General features: G+C 38.6%; 1 non-coding gene across 1 annotated transcript; it reads left to right on the top strand.

Annotated features, from left to right (window-relative positions):
• The first annotated feature begins 631 nt into the window (after positions 1 to 631).
• LOC118618057 lies at positions 632 to 795 on the top strand. Its single transcript, XR_004956981.1, has one exon. It is a non-coding gene; the product is annotated as a U1 spliceosomal RNA (small nuclear RNA).
• Positions 796 to 13,593: the final 12,798 nt, after the last annotated feature.

Below are 13,593 nucleotides of genomic sequence, written 5' to 3'. Positions count from 1 at the left end.
TCTCAAAAGAAACTTTGCAGGCCAGAAGGGAGTGGCAAGAAATATTCAGAGTCATGTAAAGCAAGATCCTACAACCAAGATTACTCTATCCTGCAAAGCTGTCATTTAGAATTGATGGCCATATAAAGAGTTTCCCAGACAAGAAAAAGTTAAAGGAGTTCATCACCACTAAACCGTTATTATATGAAATGTTGAAGGGTCTTTTTGAATAAAAAGATAAAATACATGAACAAACAAAATGGCAATGAATACATATCTATCGACAATTGAATCTACAAACGAAATGAAGAGGCAGAACAGAAACATTCTCATAGATACAGAGAACATTTTGTTGTTTGCCAGATGGGAGGGGGGTTGGGGGAATGGGTGAATAAGGTAAAGGGATTAAGAAATACAAATTGGTTGTTAGACTGACAAACCTCAAAGGGAAGAGTGTTAGGAGGTAGGAAAAAATAAACCAAAGAACCTGTATGTATATATGCATAACCAATGGACACAGACAACAGTGTGGGAACAGGCAGGAGGGGTGGGGAATGGGGAGGAGGGGGTCAATGGGGGAAAAATGAGAAACATCTGTAATACATTCAGCAATAAAGATAAGTTAAAAATAAATAAACAAAAGGAAAAGGAATTACTTACCTGGCAGGGGAGATATCATGATCATGAAGGTGGTTTTCCCAGGGCCAGGCTTGTCCATTGCACACTGGATGTGCTGACCCCTGCAATTTCCCCAAATGTTGGAAACTCGACTGCACAATTTGTGGTAGTGGGGGACTGCATTTGTGCTCTCCCCTAGGGAAAAAAAAAAGCAAAAGAGAAGAGCGCAGTGGCAAGTACTGGTATTGGAGAGAAGTGGACTCTGGCAGATGCTATTAGAAGAAAAAAGGAAAACACAGAAATATATCCATAATCATATAAAAGCATTCTTTCCACCCCATCACACTTTCTACATGTGTCCAGAAAATCATCCAAATAGGTAGCAATAACACCACTGAAATACATGATTTAATAAGAGAGTGAGTGCAATTGCAGTCAATATTTCAAATGCGACATTTTACGAGGAGCACGATTGGGAGAAAGGAGGCCTTAAAATGAATTAAAACTTAAACAATTCCCAATCAAACAAAAATGTTCTGGGAATAGTGCCAGAGAGTATTGTTGAATTGGTTTTAATATAAGTATTCTAAATTTAACCAGCTGAATCATTTGCATTTTTTGAAATTACATATGTGGATATGTTGTATGGATATTTAAAGTACAACATTTAAGACAAGATCCAAGATGATGCAGAGTAGCTGGAAGATACACTCACCTCCTTCCAGGACCAACTGGAATTACAAATAAAATACAAAACAATCAACCTGAATAACCAGCTGAAGACTAGCTGAAGCAAAGTCTTATAACCAAAGATTTACAGAGAAGCCACATTGAGACTGGTAGAAAGGGTGGAGACGTGAAAAAGGCTGGTCCTATAGCCACATGCAGCAGCTGAGTATCCGGAGGGATATCTCGGCTGCAAAAGTTCCCTCTGAGAATGGAGGGATCTCAACCCCAAGCCAGGCTTCCCAGCCCAGAGCATCAGAGCTGAGAAGAAGCACCTACATAACATTGGGCTATAAAAAATCAGTGGGGATTCTGATTGCCAGCAAGAGACAGGCGTCTGCTAGAAACCCTGCTTGAAAGGTCAGCACACTACATCACAGTTGCCTCTCACCCTGGACTCCAGCAGAAGGAGGGCAGATTTGACAAGAGTTGTAGGAGGGGAGGCTGGGGTTTGTGGCTGCAGGGGGACAGCTGAACACACAGCCGCCAGGAATCCTGTGCTGAGTCATTCTCCCACACTGTAGATGCCACCTTTCTTTGGTGGAACACTTTACAGCATCAGCCTGGGGGATTGCAGTGGCCCCACACTCAGACTCCCTGTTGCACCCCCTGTAGAACTCATGCACTGCTGAAAAGTCAGCTGCCTCGGCTGGGGTATAGAGGTCCAAACAGACTCAGAGGGTAACAGTGACTGAATAGTGTGGCTTTGGGGCAAGGGCCATTCCCCCCACTTTCCTGTGAACCTGACCAATGGCACCTCCCCCACACATGAGATCCTATAGCCCCACTTTCTAGGCTCCCTCCTGCCCCACCCTCCTGTCTCCTGGCCACCTGCCTTGCAGAGCTCGTGTTGCCAGCAGAATCTGGGAGACACTGAGTTGTGTGGCTCTAGAATGGGAGTCATTTTTCACTCACACACCTGTTTGGTGCAGAGGCTTCCATTTATATGGCCAAACCTTGCTCTCTTTGGGAATGATAAACTCCCTTGCCTAACCCTGATGACTCCTCGAGACCCTGGTCCAAAACAAAGGTCTGTGGGCACACAGCAGGGGGCTGCTAGACTTGGTAAACACTGGGACTTTCGCTGAATGGCCTCAGAACCAGCACTGGCACTGAGTTTGAACCTGTATCAACTGCCTGGTTACTCTACCTTATGTAAATCGAGTACTCTCAGAAGCTCTTTCAGTGACTGAGCCCAACAGGCAGCTGGCAGGTGGAAGCAGGCAGAGGTGGATCTCAGGGTACCTTGGAACTTTTGCTGACCTGCTTCTAGACCCATTGCTGATAGTAGCTGGCCTTGGTGCACAGCTTGGTCTTTCCCATGCACACCCAGGCCCAGGAGAGGTGCTACAAACTGTAGATTGCTTTACAGTTCAAACTGGTTGCCCAGTTCCAGTCATAGGCAGCATCTGACACTGACTTGTACCAGAATACCTCCCAAGAGCCCCGAAGAGAAGTAACAGACCCAGTTGCAAACTTAAGACTACATCAGGGCAGGATCCAATCAGCTTCACAAGCAGCATATCCAAAGGAATATCTCAGCAGGAAACAGACCCTGTTGAGAAGAATTCCATTTCAAGTGATCAGCACTGGCATAGTTTGTACACTGTAGTCAGGATTGGTTCTCATAGTCACCCAGTCTGAGGGTTGACCCCATGTACAAATGGGCCAATAGAAATCAAGACTCAATTATAATAGGAAGGCTCATGTAACCAACACAAAAGACATTCCTGGAGCACTCAGCTGCAGTACAGGAAAAATTCACAAGGTCACACAGGAAACCTAATACATAGGGCCACCTTACCAAGACTGGGGGACATAGCAGATCTACCTAATACCTGGAAACAGAAGCAGTCAAAATGGGAGGACAAAGAAACATGACTCAAATGAAAGAACAGAAGAAATCTCCAGAAAAAGAGCTAAATGAAATAGAGGCAAGCGATTTACCAGATGTAGAATTAAAACAAACAAACAAAAAATGGTTATAAGAATGCTCAAGGAACTTAGTGAGAACTTCAACAACATGAAAACGGATGTAGAAACCACAAAAGAGAACCAGTCAAACCTTAAGAATACAATACTGAAACAAAGAACACACTAGCCCTGGCCGGTTTGGCTCAGCAGTTAGAGCGTCGGCCTGCGGTCCAGAGAGACCAGGAATTGGTTCCCGCTAAGGGAATGTACCTCAGTTGCAGTTTGCCCCTGGCCCTGGTTGGGTCGTGTGGGTGGCAACCACTCAATGTGTCCCTTTCACGTCGATGTTTCTCTCTCTCTCTCTCCCTCCCACTCTATCTGAACAAAATATTGAAAAATGTCCTCGGGTGAGGATTAAAAAAAAAAAGAAAGAACACACTAGAAGGAATAAATAGTAGGTTAGATGAAGCAGAGGATCAAATTAGTGATTTGAAAGACAAGGGAGCAGAAAACACCTAATTAGAACAGCAAAATCAGCAAAAATAAAAATAAAAAATTAGAACATGAGAATAGTTTAAGGAACCTTTAGAACCAGATGAAGTATAACAACATCCATGTCATAAAGGTATCAGAAGGAGAAGAAAGAGAACAATAATTCTAGAAACTATTTGAAGAAATAATGGCTGCAAACTTCCTTACCTGGTGAAGGAAAAAGACACACATGTCCATGAGGTGCAGAGTCTCAAACAAGATGAACCAAAAAAGGCCCACCCCAACACACATCATAATTAAAATAGAAAACTTAAAGACAAAGAGAGAACCTTAAATGCAACATGAGAAAGACAGTTAATTACCTACAAGAAAGTGCCCATAAGACTGTCAGCTGATTTCTCAAAAGAAACATTCAGGACAGAGAAGCTTGGCATGAAATATTTAAAGTGATGAAAAGCAAGGAACGTTAACCAGAACTACTTTATCCAGCAAGGCTATCATTTAAAATTGAAGGAGGAATAAAGAGCTTGTCAAATAAGAAAAAGCTAAAGGAGTTCATTACCTCCAAACCATTATTACAAGAAGTGTTAAATCGTCTTCTTGAAAAAGAAGGAGGTGGAGGAGGAGGAGGAGGAGGAGGAGGAGAAAAAGAAGAAGGAGGAAAAGAGGAAGGAGAAGATAGTTAAAAAAATAAATAAAATGGCAATAAATACATACCTATCAATAACCAATTAAAATGTAGATGACTTAAATGCTCCAATCAAAAGACATAGGGTAGCTGAATGGATAAGAAAATAAGACCCATTTATATGCTGTCTACAAGAACCCATCTCAGAAAGAAAAGATATACATAGACTAAAAGTAAAGAGATGAAAAAAGGATATTTCATGCAAATGAAAGGAAATTAAAAAAAGCTGGGGTAGCAATACTAATATCAGGTAAAATAGATTTTATATATTTATTTTTATCCTCACCCAAGGACATTTTTGGATTTATCTTGAGATAGAGCCGGAGGGAGAGAGGGAGGAAGAGAGAGAAACATCAATGTGAGAGAGACACATTGAGTGGTTGCCACCCACACAACCCCAACCGGGGCTGGGGACAAACTGTAACCATGGTAAATAGATTTTAAAGCAAAGATTATAATAAAAGACAAATAAGGACACTTCATAATGATAAAAGAAGCAATGCAGCAAGATAATAAACCCTTATAAACATTTATGCAGCCCATATCAGAGCACCTAAATATACAAAGCAAAGCTTAGTGGACACAAAGGAAGAAAGACACAGTAATACATTCATAGTAGGAGATTTTAACACCTCAGTAATATCAATTAACTTCCAGACAGAAAATCAACAAAGAAACAGAAGACTTAAATGACACACTAGATCAGATGGATTTAATTGATAATTTCACGGCATTTTGTCCCAAAGCAACCAAATATACTTTTTTCTTCCAAGTGCATATAGGACATTTTCTAGAATAGACTACATGTTAGGACATAAAACAAATCTTAATAAATTTTAGAAGATTGAAATCATATCAAGTATATTCTCCCACCATAATGGTATGAAGCTAGAAATCAATCACAAGAAAAATACTGCAAAACACACAAAGATGTGGAGGCTAACCCACAACATTTGATTGACAGTAATAATAGTAATAATGATACCACCTCTTTCCCCCTCTGTTTTTATATAAAGTTGAACTATAAAGAATGAGACACAATTTGACAAGAATACAAATTACATTAGCTCTAGGTATAAAATATTCTATATGTCAAGCTGAAATTCATGGCTTCTCAAACATTTTTTCAGGTCCTATTTCATAGTCACCCCTAAATTCAGCTGACACCTCTCCCCCAGAATGCACAAAGGAAACCAGAGTCAGATGTTTGCTGAGAGCTGAGTATACCCATTTTATTTTTTACTTTACAGAAAAGTTGGAAAGTCCTACTTCAGAGGGGCTGGGAGTCACATCTGCCATGTCCACCAAAGGCTAGGGTTTGACAAATTGCTCTAATGGTGCTGAGAGGGATGGCAGAGGGAGGCTTGCTGGTACGACAGTGGACAGTGCCAAGAGCAGAAGAAAATTGATTTTGGTGGCTGCTGAAAAACTAGCAGTGGAAGCACTGTTAGAGAGACATGGTATGAAACAATTACAGGACTCTATTGCCTAATCCAAATATCAAGTAAAGTTTTAAAAGTGTAGCAAAAATAACCCAGTTGGTGTGGCTCAGTGGTTGAGCATCAACCCACGCACCAAGATGTCTCTGGTTCGATTCCTGGTCAGGACACATGCCCAGGCTGTGGGCCAGATCCCCAGTGGGGGGCATGCAGGAGGTGCCAATTGATGTTCTTTTTCATCGATGTTTCTATCTCTCTCTAAAAAAATCAATATAGAAAAAAAGATCTTTAAAAAAGTGTAGCAAAATATAGGAGGAGATAGGAGATAAGAGTATAAATTATAGACCTCATTTTTAATCTCATGTGGTTTGATCCTCTTCTATTCTGGAAAACTAAGAAACTAAGCCTTCTTCCCTGACTACTGAAATGGATCTTTTACAAGGACCCAGCTCGTGTGTGTGTGTGTGTGTGTGTGTGTGAATGTGTGTGTAAACACGTGAATGTGTGAAAATGTTTATACAATGTTGTGTGCATGTGTATAGCGGTGAACAGAGCTCAGAAGAAGAAAGGGCTGGCTTTCCTTACGCAGTGCACATGCTGAGTATCACAGACAGACACACTGTGAAGTGGCTCTTGTTTAAAAACAAACACAAAAACAAAAACAAACCTGAAGATTGAAAACAAGATTAGAGGAAAATGTGGCTGCTGTCCTGTGGTTGTGGTAATAAAGTATTTGCCTTCCTGTTTCATTGATTTATTCCTTTGGAGATAGGAATGGTGCTTAGCTTGCTTTTGTATGTCTGATGGTAGCTAGTATAATGCCTTTTGCTATAAATACTTGGTCAAATACATTAAATTTATTCTTTGTGTTGCTATATTCTGGCATTTGTTAAGTCTACAATGATAGGATATGGTGTTGGCTTTATTCCACCCATTGGTTTGGTCACTAGATGGACCCTTTCAGTTTCATACTCAATTCCCTTGGTTCTGGGAGATTTTTGGAATCATTTTTTTAACCTAATTTTCTCCAGCATTTTGTTTTTTCTTTCTGGAGCTCTTACTATTTGTTGAATTCCAGTATTCATATTATATTATTTGTAACTCCTTTTTATTATTTCCTTCATTTTCTTTTTCTTGTTCTTGATATTAAAAGGAAAACATTTAATCTTTATAGTTTATTCTGCTATTAGCTGTAGGCTTTTCATAGGTTCACTTTACCAAACTGAGGAAACTCCCCTTAATTATGAGTTTTCTATGAGTTTATTTTTATTTTTATTCAGGAATCAATGTTGAACTTAATCCAATGCTATTTTGGAGACAATATAGTTGATCATATGGTTTTTCTTTTTAAATTTGTTAGTATAGTACATTAAGTTGATTTTCAAGGTTTAAAACTGCCTTGCATTCCTGTGACAAACCCCACTTGGATATAATGCATTATCTGTTTATATATTGCAATCTATTTGCTACAATTTGGTTTATAAGGTTTACATTCATGTTCATGAGGGATATTGATCTGTAATGTTCTTATAATGTATTTGTCTTGATTTGATATCAAAGTGATACTGGATTAGGAAACATTTCTTTCTTTTCGACTTTCTGGTAAAAATTTTGTAGAACTGGAATTATTTCTTCTTAAATATTTAGTAACTATCTGAAATTATTTTTTGTGGGAGGATTTTAAACTATAAATTCAAATTATTTAAAATAAAAGATTATTCCAGTTAACTATTTCTTCTTGAATGAACATTGGTAGATTTTGTCTATTAAAGAAATTCTTCATTTCATTTAAGTTGTTGATTTATAAGCATACATCTATTTGTATATATTTGTAATATTCCTTTATTTTTAAATATCTATGGAAACTACAGTGATATCATCTATTTCATTTTGATATTAGTAATTTGTATATTTTCTTGACCCGAATCAATCTAGCTCAAGTTTTATTGATTTCATCAAAGAAACAGTTTTTTTTTTAAAAAGACATCTTGTTTTAGAACAGCTTTGGGTTTACAACAAAATAGAGAGAAAGGTACAGAGATTTTCTGTATATGTAGTTTCCACACATGTATAACTTTCCCCATTATCAACATCATTCACCAGAATGGTACATTTTTGATCAAGGACAAACCTACATTGACACATATAAATCATAAGTTCATAATTTACCTTAGGTTTTACTCTTAGGTACACACTATGGGTCTAGACATAGGTGTAATGACAGATACCCATAATTATAATGTTGTACAGAGTATTCTCACTGCCTGAAAAATACGCTATGCCCCTTGAATTCTGCCCCCACCAACACTGGGGCAAACACTGATCTTTTTACTGTTTCTTTGGTTTTGCTTTTTCCAGAATGCAGTAGAGTTGTAATCAGAGAGTATGTGGTCTTTTCAGATTTCCTTCTTTTACTTAGTAAAATGAATTTAAGTTTTCTCCATGTCTTTTCATGCTTTGTTAGCTCATTTCTTTTTAGTGCTGAATAGCAATACATTATCTGGATCTAGTACAGTTTACTTATCAATTCACTTACTGAAGGACATCTTGGTTGCTTCCAAGGTTGGGAAATTATGAATAAAGCATCCTTGTGCAGGTTTTTGTGTGGACATAAGTATTCAACTACTTTGAGTAAATACCAAGAAGTATAATTGCCAGATTGTATAAGAGTATATTTAGTTTTGTAAGAAATTACCAAACTGTCTTCCAAAGTGCCTGTACCATTTTTTAGCAACAATGTATGAGAGCTCTTGTTCCACATCCTTGAACATTTGGTGTTGTCAGTGTTCTGAATGTTGGCTATTCTAATAAGTGTGTAGTGTTGTGTGTAGTGTTATCTCATTTTTTCCCTCTTCCTTTTCACTGTTCATCTTGCACATATCTTAATGTATTTAATTTTTATTATTATTGTTATTATTTTTATTTAATTAAATTATTTTTTTATTACAGGTATCCCTCCTTTTTCCTGCATTGACCTCCTCCTCCCTGCTCCCACCCCACCCTGCCTTCACCACACTATTGTCCGTGTCCGTTGGTTATGCATATATGCATATATGTTCTTTGGTTTATCTCCCCCCCCTTCCATCTGAGGTTTGTCAATATGTTCCCTGTTTCCCTGTCTCTGGATCTATTTTTTTTTTCATTAGATTCCACAAATAACTGTGGTACTTGTCTTTCTCTTGTTGTTTTAATTTACATTTACTTGATGTTGTTTAAATTTACATGTGATAACTTGTTTTTCTCTAGTTGTTTTAATTTACATTTATTTAATGACCTATCATGTGGGGCCACTTTGATTTCATTAATTTTCTGTTCTATTATTTTACATTCTGTTATAATTTTCTTTGTTATTTGGATTTTTTTTTATTGTTGTTTTTTTAGATGCTTAAGGTGAAGGCTGAGTTCATTGATTTAAGACTATTCTTTTCAAACTCAGGCATTTAATGCTGAAAGTTTCCCCAAAAGTACTACTTTGGCAATGTGCCACAAATTTTTTTATAGCCTTTTTTAAGAAATATTTTTTCTTGGGAGAAAAAAATGGCAGTGGAGTGAATGGAAGCTACATAGACCATCTCCCAGGACCAAAGTGGAATTACAACAAAAATAAAGACAAATCATCTGGAAGGGGCAACTGAAAGGCAGCTTGGAGGACCACATAACCAGGGACACTGACTCAATCCTGGAAGGCTTACAAGGGCGTGAGAGAGGGCCGGGAGCTCACGGTCCACAGCGGCCTGGGCTGAGACTGCGCCCTTGGCTGGGACTTGCTGTGGCCTTGTCTGGGACATGCAGCCTAGGCTGGAACCTGCTGCGGCCTCGGCTGGGACCTGCGGCCTCGGCTGGGTCCTGTTTTAGCTGGGAGCGGTGCTTTTGGGTTAAAGTCCCAGGTGGCTCCACAGCGCAGAGCCTGGACAGAGGCTAAATTGGCAGCAGTCACTCACCTTGGGCTCCAGCAGAGGGAGGGCAGACTGGATTGGAACTGTGTGGGGACACTTGGGATTTGGAGGGTGCTCAGAGCTTTTGCTGAATGCAGCCACGCAGAACTGTGGTCATCTAACTCCTTCCTAGGGCCCAGGGGAGAGGCGGCGGCCCCACCCTCAGAGATGCAACCGCACCCAGTGGCCATTGAAAGGCTAATTGAGGCCCATTAACAACCAGCATTTGCCCCACCCTCGGGAAATCCCCTTATACAGAGCACCTGAGGGAGTTTTTCATTCAACTCAGAAACCAAGGTTGTTCAGGTGACCTCCAGGCAAAAAAGCTAGAGGATAACAACCATTCCCTGGGCTAGCAACTCTAAGCAGGAAAGTTAAGACTTGACAGTGGTGTTTAAAGTGGATCTTCCCTGGCACTTCCAAACCCAGGAGAGGGAGCAAACAGCAGAACACCAACACCCACAAGGAAAATTTGGCAGGCTCCAAACCCACTGTGATAGCCAAAATGGTGAAAAACAGAAACAAAAGCCAAGTGAAAGAACAAGAGAACTCTATCAAAGATGAGATAAATGAGGTGCAGTTAAGCAAGTTAACAGAACTAGAATTCAGAGCCATGATCTTGAGGAAGCTCAACAGCATGTAAGGACATGAGCACCATGAGTAAACACATAGAAATGTTGAAAATCAACCAGTTGGAAATTAAAAACCACCAAGAAGAAATGAAGAATGACATATCAGATTTAAAAAACACATTGAAAAGTCTAAATAGTAGAGTACAGGAAGCTGAGGACAGGATCAGTAAATTAGAAGATAGGGTAGAAAAAAATCAACCAATGAGAAAACCAAAAGAAAAAAAATAATTAAAAAACAGGAAAACAGCTTAACAGAATTCTGGGACAACTGGAAATGTAATAACATTCGCATCATAGGACTCTCCGAAGAAGAAGAAAATGAGCAAGGGCTACAGAATATATTTGAAGAAATAGTGACAGAAGACTTCCCTAATTTGGTGAAGGAAGAAGGCATTCCGTTTAAGAAGCACAGAGAGCCCCAACTAAGAAGAACCCAAGCAGGCCCACACCAAGACACATAGTATTCAAAGTGCCAAAAATTCAAGACAGAGAATCCTAAAAGCAGCAAGAGAGAAGCAACAGGTACCTACAAAGGAAACCCCATAAGGCTCTCAGCTGACTTCTCAACAAAAACACTACAGACCAGAAGGGAATGGCATAAGGTAACCAAGGTCATGAAAAACAAGGATCTGAATCCAAGAATACTCTACCTGCAAAGGCTATCATTCAAAATAGAGGGTCAAATGAAGAGCTTCTCAGACAAAAAAAGGCTAAGGGAATACATTAGCACCAAACACCACTGCAAGAAATGTTAAAAGGACTGCTGAAATTAGCAGGAGAAATAGGAAGAAAAATATAACCACACTAAACAAAAATGGCAATAAATAAGTACATATCAATAATCACCTTAAATGTAAATGGATTGAATTCTCCCATAAAAAGACACAGAGTAGCTGATTGGATAAGAAAGCATGACTCATCTATATGCTCTTTACAGTAGACCCACCTCACAACAAAAGACTTACATAGGTTGAAAGTGAAGGGATTGAAAAAAATCTTCCAAGCAAACGGAAAGGATAAAAAAGCTGGGGTAGCAATACTTATATCTGATAAAATAAATTTCAAAATGAAGGCCATAACTAGAGACAAAGAAGGCTACTACATAACATTGAAAGGATCTATTCAACAGGAAGATATAACCTTGATAAACATATATGCACCCAATATAGGAGCACCAAAATATATTTGAAATCTTCTGGAGGACTTCAGAAGATAAATTGATAGCAATACAATCATAGCAGGGGACTTCAACACCCCACTGACGTCACTGGATAGATCCTCTAGACAAAAAATTAGCAAGGAAACAGAGACTCTAAATGAAGCACTAGACCAAATGGATATCAAAGATATCTACAGAGAATTACACCCCAAAACTACAGAATTCACATTCTTCTCAGGGGCACATTGGACATTCTCAAAGATAGACCACATGTTAGGACACAAACTAAGTCTCTACAAGTTCAAGATGATTGAAATCATATCAAACATCTTCTCAGATCACAATGGCATGAAAGTAGAAATCAATTGCAACAAGAACATGCGAAGACATTTGAACACTTGGAAGCTAAATAGCATGTTATTAAACAACAAATGGGTTACCGAGCAGATAAAGGAAGAAATTAAAAACTTCCTGTAAACCAATGAAAATGAACACACAACAGCACAAAATCTATGGGATGCAGCGAAAGCAGTTCTGAGAGGGAAGTTCATAGCACTACGGGCCTACCTCAAGAAACAAGAAAAATCTCTAATAGACTATCTAACCTCACAACTTAAAGAACTAGAAAGCAAACAAAAAGAAAACCCCAGAGCAAGTAGAAGGAAGAAAATAGTAAAGATCAGAGCAGAAATAAACGACATAGAGTCCAAAAAAATAACTCAAAGAATCAATAAAACAAAGAGCTGGTTTTTTGAAAAGATAAACAAGATTGATGGACCCTTAGCTAGACTCACCAAGAAACAAAGAGAGAGAACCCAAATACACAAAATCAGAAATGAAAGAGGAGAAGTAACAACTGAAATCACAAAAATACAAAAGACTGTTAACAACTACTATGAGCAATTGTATGGCAACAAATTCGACAATGTAAGCGAAATGGACAGATTTCTCGAAACACATAGTCTCCCAAAACTGGACCAGGAAAAGATAGAAAACTTGAACAGACCAATAACAGCAGAAGAAATTGAAGAGGTTATCAAGACTCTCTCAGCAAACCAAAGCCCAGGCCATGATGGCTTCCCCGGGGGAGTTTTATCAAACATTCAAAAAAGAACTAACACCCATTCTCCTCAAACTATTTCAAAAAATTCAAGAAGAAGTAAGACTTCCAAACTCGTTTTGTGAAGCCAACATAATTCTCATTCCAAAACCAGAAAAAGACACTACAAATATAGAAAACTACAGGCCAATATCCCTGATGAACATAGATGCCAAAATCCTGAACAAAATAATAGCAAATTGGCTCCAGCAATACACCAAAAAAATTATCCACCATGACCAAGTGGGATTCATCCCAGGGATGCAAGGCTGGTACAATATTCACAAATCAATAAACGTGATACACCATATAAATAAAATGAAGAATAAAAACCACATGATCATATCAATAGATGCCGAAAAAGCCTTCGACAAAATCCAAAATCTATTTCTGATAAAAACGCTCAGCCATGTGGGAATAGAGGTATCATATCTCAACATAATAAAGGCCACATATGAAAGACCTACAGCCAATATCATACTCAATGGGCAAAAACTAAAAGCATTTTCCTTAAGAACAGGAAGAAGGCAAAGATGGCCACTTTCACCACTCTTATTTAACGTAGTACTGGAAGTCTTAGCCACAGCAATCAGACAGGAAGAAAAAATAAAAGGCCTCCAAATTGGAAAGGAGGAAGTGAAACTGTCATTATTCGTAGATGACATGATACTATACATAGAAAACCACAAAGACTCCATCAAAAATTTACTAGACTTAATAAATGAATTTGGAAAAGTAGCAGGATACTAAATTAACATCAAGAAATCGATGGCACTCTTATACACCAATGATGAACTCACTGAAAGAGAAACTAAGAAAACAATCCCATTTACCATTGCGGCAAAAAAATTAAGATACCTAGGAATAAACTTAACCAAAGAAATAAAGGACCTATTCGCAGAAAACTACAGG

The sequence above is a fragment of the Molossus molossus genome, unplaced genomic scaffold (genome assembly GCF_014108415.1).
Source record: "Molossus molossus isolate mMolMol1 unplaced genomic scaffold, mMolMol1.p scaffold_m16_p_5, whole genome shotgun sequence".
Lineage (NCBI taxonomy): Eukaryota > Metazoa > Chordata > Mammalia > Chiroptera > Molossidae > Molossus > Molossus molossus.
Note: the sequence above shows the minus strand (reverse complement) of the source record. Positions and strands in the feature narration are given on the sequence as shown.